At 51.5% G+C, this 8,762-nt stretch overlaps 1 long non-coding RNA gene across 1 annotated transcript; it reads right to left on the minus strand.

The window, feature by feature from the left end:
• Window positions 1–701: 701 nt before the first annotated feature.
• On the minus strand, window positions 702–1,976 carry LOC140683588 (uncharacterized). The gene is made up of 2 exons (XR_012054758.1): window positions 1,760–1,976; window positions 702–1,617 (listed from the first exon to the last, which is right to left on the minus strand). It is a non-coding gene; the product is annotated as an uncharacterized lncRNA (long non-coding RNA).
• Between the last annotated feature and the right edge of the window lie 6,786 nt (window positions 1,977–8,762).

Below are 8,762 nucleotides of genomic sequence, written 5' to 3' on the forward strand. Positions count from 1 at the left end.
GCAGCACAAGTATGAGATGTGCGCAGCTGTTGTATGGGGTACATCCTTCGATGTTCGGATTTTTTGAAATCAGCTGCCTGCTCAGGGCCACAGGACCCTGAGCAGAAACATCGGATATTTTCCGTGGGAAAGCAAATTCACCAGCCCCGGTTCCTGATGTCAGTTTGTAGGGCTCCTCTGGGACTTTCAGGGCAGCACAAATATTAGGTGGAGGCAGATTCTCTATGGGACTTATCCTTCGATAATCGGATTTTTTGCAGTCAGCTCCCCGGTAAGGGGCACAGGGCCCTGGGCAAAAACATTGGTATTTTTCCCTGGGAAAGAAAACTCACCAGTCCAGGTTCCTGATGTTAGTTTGTAGGGCTCCTCTGGGACTGTCAGGGCAGCACACGTATGAGGTGGAGGCTGCTTCTGTATGGGGCCCATCCTTCGATGTTCGGATTTTTTGCAATCAGCTGCCTGCTCAGGGCCACAGGACCCTGAGCAGAAACATCGGCTGTTTTCCCTGGGAAAGAAAACTCACCAGTCCAGGTTCCTGATGTCAGTTTGTAGGGCTCCTCTGGGACTGTCAGGGCAGCACAAGTATGAGGTGGAGGCATGTCATGGTTTGACGCTGGCACAATGCCAGCGCCCCATGAAAATACAACTTACCAACCAAATGCTGTGAAATGTGATCAAGAACAGAGCAAAGCAGGCCAAACTTAATAACAAAAGAAAAAACTTTATTACACTACTACTACTACTACTATAAAAGGAAAAGAAAGGAAAGAAAAAAAAACACACAAAATTCGAAATGAAAACCTTCCAAAACATTTCTCCTCCCTCCACCCAACTCCACCAAACCCCAGCGAGACCCATTTGGATCCTTAATCAAGTTTTCACCCTTCAATATAATCAATACTGAGTCCATCGGGGAAGAGAGGAGTCCCCCTTGCAACCATAGACCCCCCCCCAGGAAACACAACTGCCACCCTTTGTGTTTCCAATGTCACACGTGGCACCGCCCAGATACACCGGCCAGTGTGACCCTCTTCTCTCCATGTCACAGTGCTCTCACCACCGGGCATGGACAGAGACTGCTTATAGGGCCCCTTTAAGGATGTTTTGCCAAGGACCACCAGGAACAACAGTCCAGTATCACAATTCGGGACTAGAGTCCCCCCCATTTTCCCCTGGGGCCGAGGGTCCAAAAGACAGAGATCGCCTTCTCTTCTTCCTGAAGATGGAGGGCATCCTCACACCCTCCTCAGCTCTCTCTCTGTCCACTCCAAAACTGGTAGTTGCTGCAGAAGGTCTCTTGGCCCACCAATGCATCCCCCTAAAATGCAGTCCCTCTTGAAAGAAAAGAGTGGTTCAGTCTATGGTAAACAAGCAGAGTCCAGCCAAAGGCCACTCTATCATCTGCCCCCAACCTTCTTCTCTAAACATCTGAGGTTTCAAGCTGTCTCTCTTTTCTTCAAATTCAGGAGGAGTAATATTTCATAAAGCCTTCATTTCTCAGGAAGGGTTAAAAGTCCCAACTCCCAAGGATGGCTCGCTGCCCAGGCTCCAGCTCCCACAGCCCGGCTGGGCACCTTGTGGCCCCCCCCCGCTCTTCTCCTTCCCTGCGGCGAACTGCTGATAAAACCACCGAGTCTCTGCCTCTTTTTCTCTCCTGGGAGATAGAGAGACTCTGGAGGGAGCGGAGACATCCTAGATTTCTCCACCCTTCCATCTGCAGGGGGCCAGGTCTGGTTGCATCCTCCACCCTTGGGCCTACCTCCACAGGCCGCATGGCTCCCCTCCCCCACCCAGCCCGGGCTGGGCAGGGGAGAGGTCCGTACCATGCGGTGACCGGAACCAAAGAAGGACGAGTCCTCCTGGGAATTCCGCTTTTAACCCCTCTGTGTTCTCAGAGGCGTGTCCACCTTCAATTGGTCACCCCAAGTGTCAGTATCTAAACCTGACCCCTGACTGGTGAACCTCTTCCTTCAAAAAAAAAATTCTCTTCCCATGTCAAACCATGACAAGGCAGCTTCTGTATGGGGCCCATCCTTCGATGTTTGGATTTTTTGCAATCAGCAGCCGGCTCAGAGCCACAGGGCCCTGAGCACAAACATCGGCTATTTTCCCTGGGAGAGAAAACTCACCAGTCCAGGTTCCTGATGTCAGCTTGTAGGGCTCCTCTGGAACTGTCTGGGCAGCACAAGTATGAGGTGAAGGCAGCTCCGGTCTGGGACTTATCCTTTGATATTCGGATTTTTTGCAGTAAGCTGCCGGCTCAGATCCACAGGGCCCAGAGCAAAAACATCGGCTGTTTTACCTGGGGAAGAAAACTCAGCAGTCCAGGTTCCTGATGTCAGTTTGTAGGGCTCCTCTGGGACTGTCAGGGCAGCACAAGTATGAGGTTGACGCAGCTTCTTTATGTGGCCCATCCTCTGATGTTTGGATTTTTTGCAATCAGCTGCCTGCTCAGGGCCACAGGACCCTGAGCAGAAACATCGGCTGTTTTCCGTGGGAAAGCAAACTCACCAGCCCCGGTTCCTGATGTCAGTTTGTAGGGCTCCTCTGGGACTTTCAGGGCAGCAAAAATATAAGGTGGTGGCAGATTCTCTATGGGGCCCATCCTTCGATAATAGGATTTTTTGCAGTCAGCTCCCCGGTAAGGGGCGCAGGGCCCTGGGCTAAAACATTGGTTGTTTTCCCTGGGAAAGAAAAGTCACCAGTCTAGGTTCCTGATGTCAGTTTTTAGGGCTCATCTGGGACTGTCAGGGCAGCAAATGTATGAGGTTAGGCAGGTTCTGTATAGGGCCCATCCTTCAATATTTTTATTTTTGCAATCAGCTGCCTGCTCAGGGCCACAGGACCCCTGAGCACAAACACCGGCTGTTTTCCCTGGGAAAGAAAACTTACCAGTCCAGGTTCCTGATGTCAGTTTTTAGGGCTCCTCTGGGACTGTCAGGGCAGCACAAGTATGAGGTGAAGGCAGCTCCGGTCTGGGATGTATCCTTTGCGATTCGGATTTTTTGCAGTAAGCTTCCTGCTCAGATCCACAGGGCCCTGAGCAAAAACATCGGCTGTTTAACCTGGGGAAGAAAACTCACCAGTCCATGTTCCTGATGTCAGTTTTTAGGGCTCCTCTGGGACTGTCAGTGCAGCACAAGTATGAGGTGGAGGCAGCTTCTGTATGGGGCCCATGCATCGATGTTTGGATTTTTTCAATCAGCTGCCTGCTCAGGGCTACAGGACCCAGAACATAAACATCGGCTGTTTTCTCTGGGAAAGAAAACTCACCAGTCCAGGTTCCTGATGTCAGTTTGTAGGGCTTCTCTGGAACTGTCAGGGCAGCACAAGAATTAGGTGGGCGCAGCTACTGTATGGGGCCCATCCTCCGATATTTGGATTTTTACAATCAGCTGCCTGCTCAGGGCCGCAAGACCCTGAGCAGAAATATCGGCTATTTTCCCTGCGAAAGAAAACTCACCAGTCCAGGTTCCTGATGTCAGTTTGTAGGGCTCCTCTGGGACTGTCAGGGCAGCACAAGTATGAGCTGGGGGCAGCTCCGCTGTGTGACTTATCCTTCGATATTCGGATTTTTTGCAATCAGCAACCGGTTCAGACCCACAGGGCCCTGGGTAAAAACATTGGTATTTTTCCCTGGAAAAGAAAACTCACCAGTCCAGGTTCCTGATGTCAGTTTGTAGGGCTCCTCTGGGACTTTCAGGGCAGAACAAATATGAGGTGGAGTCAGCTTCTTTATTAGGCTCAGCTCTCGATGTTTGGATTTTTTGCAATCAGCTGCCTGCTCAGGGCCACAGGACCCTGAGCAGAAACATCGGCTGTTTTTCCTGGGCAAGAAAACTCACCAACCCCGGTTCCTGATGTCAGATTGTAGGGCTCCTCTGGGACTGTCAGGGCAGCACAAGTATGAGGTGAAGGCAGCTCCGGTCTGGGAATATCCTTTGATATTTGGATTTTTTGAAGTAAGCTGCCTGCTCAGGGCCACAGGACCCTGAGCAAAAACATCGGCTGTTTTACCTGGGGAAGAAAACTCAGCAGTCCATGTTCCTGATGTCAGTTTGTAGGGCTCCTCTGGGACTGTCAGGGCAGCACAAGTATGAGGTGGAGGCAGCTTCTTTATGGGGCCCATCAACCGATGTTTGGATTTTTTCAATCAGCTGCCTGCTCAGGGCTACAGGACCCTGAGCATAAACATCGGCTGTTTTGTCTGGGAAAGAAAACTCACCAGTCCAGGTTCCTGATGTCAGTTTGTAGGGCTCCTCTGGAACTGTCAGGGCAGCACAAGTATGACGTGCGCGCAGCTGCTGTATGGGGTACATCCTTCGATGTTCGGATTTTTTGCAATCAGCTGCCTGCTCAGGGCCAAAGGACCCTGAGCAGAAACATTGGATATTTTCCATAGGAAAGCAAACTTACCAGCCCCAGTTCCTGATGTCAGTTTGTAGGGCTCGTCTGGGACTTTCAGGGCAGCACAAATATAAGGTGGAGGCAGATTCTCTATGGGGCCCATCCTTCGATAATCGGATTTTTTGCAGTCAGCTCCCCGGTAAGGGGCGCAGGGCCCAGGCTAAAACATTGGTTGTTTTCCCTGGGAAAGAAAACTCACCAGTCCAGGTTCCTGATGTCAGTTTGTAGGGCTCCTCTGGGACTGTCAGGGCAGCACAAGTATGAGGTGGAGGCAGATTCTCTATGGGGCCCATCCTTCGATATTCGGATTTTTTGCAGTCAGCTCCGCGCTTAGGGGCACAGGGCCCTGAGCAAAAACATCGGCTGTTTTCCCTGGAAAAGAAAACTCACCAGTCCATGTTCCTGATGTCAGTTTGTAGGGCTCCTCTGGGACTCTCAGGGCAGGACAAGTATGAGGTGGAGGCAGTTTCTGTATGGGACTTATCCTTCGATGTTCCGATTTTTTGCAATCAGCAGCCGCCTTAGAGCCACAGCGCCCTGAGCAGAAACATCGGCTGTTTTCCCTGGGAAAGAAAAATCACCAGTCCAGGTTCCTGATGTCAGTTTTTAGGGCTCCTCTGGGACTGTCAGGGCAGCACAAGTATGAGGTGGAGGCCGCTTCTGTTTGGGGCCCACCCTTCGATGTTCAGATTTTTTGCAATCAGCTGCCTTCTCAGGGCCAGAGGCCCGTGAGCCGAAACATCGACGGTTTACCCTGGGAAAGAAAACTCACCAGTCCAGGTTCCTGATGTCAGTTTGTAGGGCTCCTCTGGGACTGTCAAGGCAGCACAAGTATGAGGTGGAGGCAGCTTCTCTATGGGGCCCATCCTTCGATGTTCCGATTTTTTGCAGTAAGCTGCCTGCTCAGGGCCACAGGACCGTGAGCAGAGACATCAGCTGTTTTCCCTGGGAAAAAAACTCACCAGTCCAGGTTCCTGATGTCAGTTTGTAGGGCTCCTCTGGGACTGTCAGGGCGGCACAAATATGAGGTGGAGGCAGCTTCTGTATGGGGCCCATCCTTCGATATTCGGATTTTTGTCAATCATTTCCGTGCTCAGGGCCACTGAACCGAGAGCAGAAACATCGGCTGTTTTCCCTTGGCAACAAAACTCACCAGTCCAGGTTCCTGATGTTAGTTTGTAGGGCTCCTCTTAGACTGTCAGGGCAGGAAAAGTATGAGGTGGGGACTGCTTCTGTATGGGGCCCATCCTTCGATGTTTGGATATTTTGCAATCAGCTGCCTGCTCATAGCCACAGGCCCTGTACAGAAACATCGGGTGTTTTCCCTGGGAAAGAAAACTCACCAGTCCAGGTTCCTGAGGTCAGTTTTTAGGGCTCCTCAGGGACAGTCAGGGCAGCACAAGTATGAGGTGGGGCAGCTTCTGTATGGGGCCCATCCTTTGATGTTCAGATATTTTGAAATCAGCTGCCTGCTCAGAGCCACTGGACCATGAGCAAAAACATCAGCAGTTTTCCCTGGGAAAGAAAACTCACCAGTCCAGGTTCCTGATGTCAGTTTGTAGGGCTCCTCTGGGACTGTCAGGGCAGCACAAGTATGAGGTGGGGCAGCTTCTGTATGGGGCCCATTCTTCGATGTTCAGATATTTTGAAATCAGCTGCCTGCTCAGAGCCACTGAACCATGAGCAGAAACATCGACTGTTTTCCCTGCGAAAGAAAACTCACCAGTCCAGGTTCCTGATGTCAGTTTGTAGGGCTCCTCTGGGACTGTCAGGCAGCACAAGTATGAGGTGGAGGCAGATTCTCTATGGGGCCCATCCTTCGATATTCGGATTTTTTGCAGTCAGCTCCGCGCTTAGGGGCACAGGGCCCTGAGCAAAAACATCGGCTGTTTTCCCTGGAAAAGAAAACTCACCAGTCCAGGTTCCTGTTGTCAGTTTGTAGGGCTCCTCTGGGACTGTCAGGGCAGCATAAGTATGAGGTGGAGGCAGCTTCTCTATGGGGCACATCCTTCGATGTTACGATTTTTTGCAGTCAGCTGCCTGCTCAGGGCCACAGGACCGTGAGCAGAGACATCAGCTGTTTTCCCTGGGAAAGAAAACTCACCAATCCAGGTTCCTGATGTCAGTTTGTAGGGCTCCTCTGGGACTGTCAGGGCAGCACAAGTATGAGGTGGAGGCAGCTTCTGTATGGGGCCCATCCTTCGATGTTCGGATTTTTGGCAATCATTTGCGTGCTCAGGGCCACAGAAACGAGAGCAGAAAAATCGGCTGTTTTCCCTGGGCAAGAAAACTCACCAGTCCAGGTTCCTGATGTCAGTTTCTAGGGCTGCTCTGAGACTGTCAGGGCAGCACAAGTATGCGGAGGGGGCAGCTCCGGTCTTGGACTTAACCTTCGATGTTCGGATTTTTTGCAGTTAGCTGCCGGCTCAGAGCCACAGGGCCCTGAGCACAAACATCGGCTCTTTTCCCTGGGAAAGAAAACTCACCAGTCCAGGTTCCTGATGTCAGTTTGTAGGGCTCCTCTGGGACTGTCAGGGCAGCACAAGTATGAGGTGGAGGCGGCTTCTGTATGGGGCCCATCGTTCGATGTTCGGATTTTTTGCAATCATTTGCGTACTCAGGGCCACAGAACCGAGAGCAGAAAAATCCGCTGTTTTCCCTGGGCAAGAAAACTCACCAGTCCAGGTTCCTGATGTCAGTTTGTAGGGCTCCTCTGGGACTGTCAGGGCAACACAAGTATGAGGTGGAGGCCGCTTCTGTATCGGGCCCATCCTTCGATGTTTGCATTTTTAGCAATCAGCTGCCTGCTCCGGGCCAAAGGACCCTGAGCAGAAACATCGGCTGTTTTCCCTGGGAAAGAATACTCACCAGTCCAGGTTCCTGATGTCAGTTTGTAGGGCTCCCCTGGGACTGTCAGGGCAGCACAAGTATGAGGTGGATGCAGCTCCTGTATGGGACTTATCCTTCGATGTTCGGATATTTTGCAATCAGCAGCCGGCTCAGAACCACAGGGCCCTGAGCACAAACATCGGCTGTTTTCCCTGGGAAAGAAAACTCACCAGTCCAGGTTCCTGATGTCAGTTTGTAGGGCTCCTCTGGGACTGTCAGGACAGCACAAGTATGAGGTGGAGGCAGCTCCTGTATGCGACTTATCCTTCGATGTTCGGATTTTTTGCAGTCAGCATCCGGCTCAGAGCCACAGGACCCTGTGCAGAAATATCGGCTGTTTTCCCTGGGAAAGAAAACTCACCAGTCCAGGTTCCTGATGTCAGTTTGTAGGGCTCCTCTGGAACTGTCTGGGCAGCACAAGTATGAGGTGAAGGCAGCTCTGGTCTGGGACTTATCCTTTGATATTCGGAATTTTTGCAGTAAGCTGCCGGCTCAGATCCACAGGGCCCAGAGCAAAAACATCGGCTGTTTTACCTGGGGAAGAAAACTCACCAGTCCAGGTTCCTGATTTCAGTTTGTAGGGCTCCTCTGGGACTGTCAGGGCAGCATAAGTATGAGGTGGAGGCAGATTCTCTATGGGGCCCATCCTTCGATGTTCGGATTTTTTGCAATAACCTGCCTGCTCAGGGCCACAGGAACCTGAGGAGAAACCTCGGCTGTATTCCTTGGAAAGAAAACTCACCAGTCCAGGTTCCTGATGTCAGTTTGTAGGGCTCCTCAGGGACTGTCAGGGCAGCACAAGTATGAGGTGGAGGCACATTCTCTATGGGGCCCATCCTTCGATGTTCGGATTTTTTGCAATCAGTTCCCTGCTCAGGGCCACAGGACCATGAGCAGAAACATCGGCTGTTTTCCCTGGGAAAGAAAACTCACCAGTCCAGGTTCCTGATGTCAGTTTGTAGGGCTCCTCTGGGACTGTCAGGGCAGCACAAGTATGAGGTGAAGGCAGCTCCGGTCTGCGATCTATCCTTTGCGATTGGGATTTCTTGCAGTAAGCTGCCGGCTCAGATCCACAGGGCCCTGAGCAAAAACATCGGCTGTTTAACCTGGGGAAGAAAACTCACCAGTCCATTTTCCTGATGTCAGTTTTTAGGGCTCCTCTGGGACTGTCAGTGCAGCACAAGTATGAGGTGGAGGCAGTTTCTGTATGGGGCCCATGCATCGATGTTTGGATTTTTTCAATCAGCTGCCTGCTCAGGGCTACAGGACCCTGAACATAAACATCGGCTGTTTTCTCTGGGAAAGAAAACTCACCAGTCCAGGTTCCTGATGACAGTTTGTAGGGCTCCTCTGGAACTGTCAGGGCAGCACAAGAATTAGATGGGCGCAGCTACTGTATGGGGCCCATCCTCCGATATTTGGATTTTTACAATCAGCTGCCTGCTCAGGGCCGCAAGACCCTGAGC

Source organism: Taeniopygia guttata, chromosome 3, assembly GCF_048771995.1.
Source record: "Taeniopygia guttata chromosome 3, bTaeGut7.mat, whole genome shotgun sequence".
Lineage (NCBI taxonomy): Eukaryota > Metazoa > Chordata > Aves > Passeriformes > Estrildidae > Taeniopygia > Taeniopygia guttata.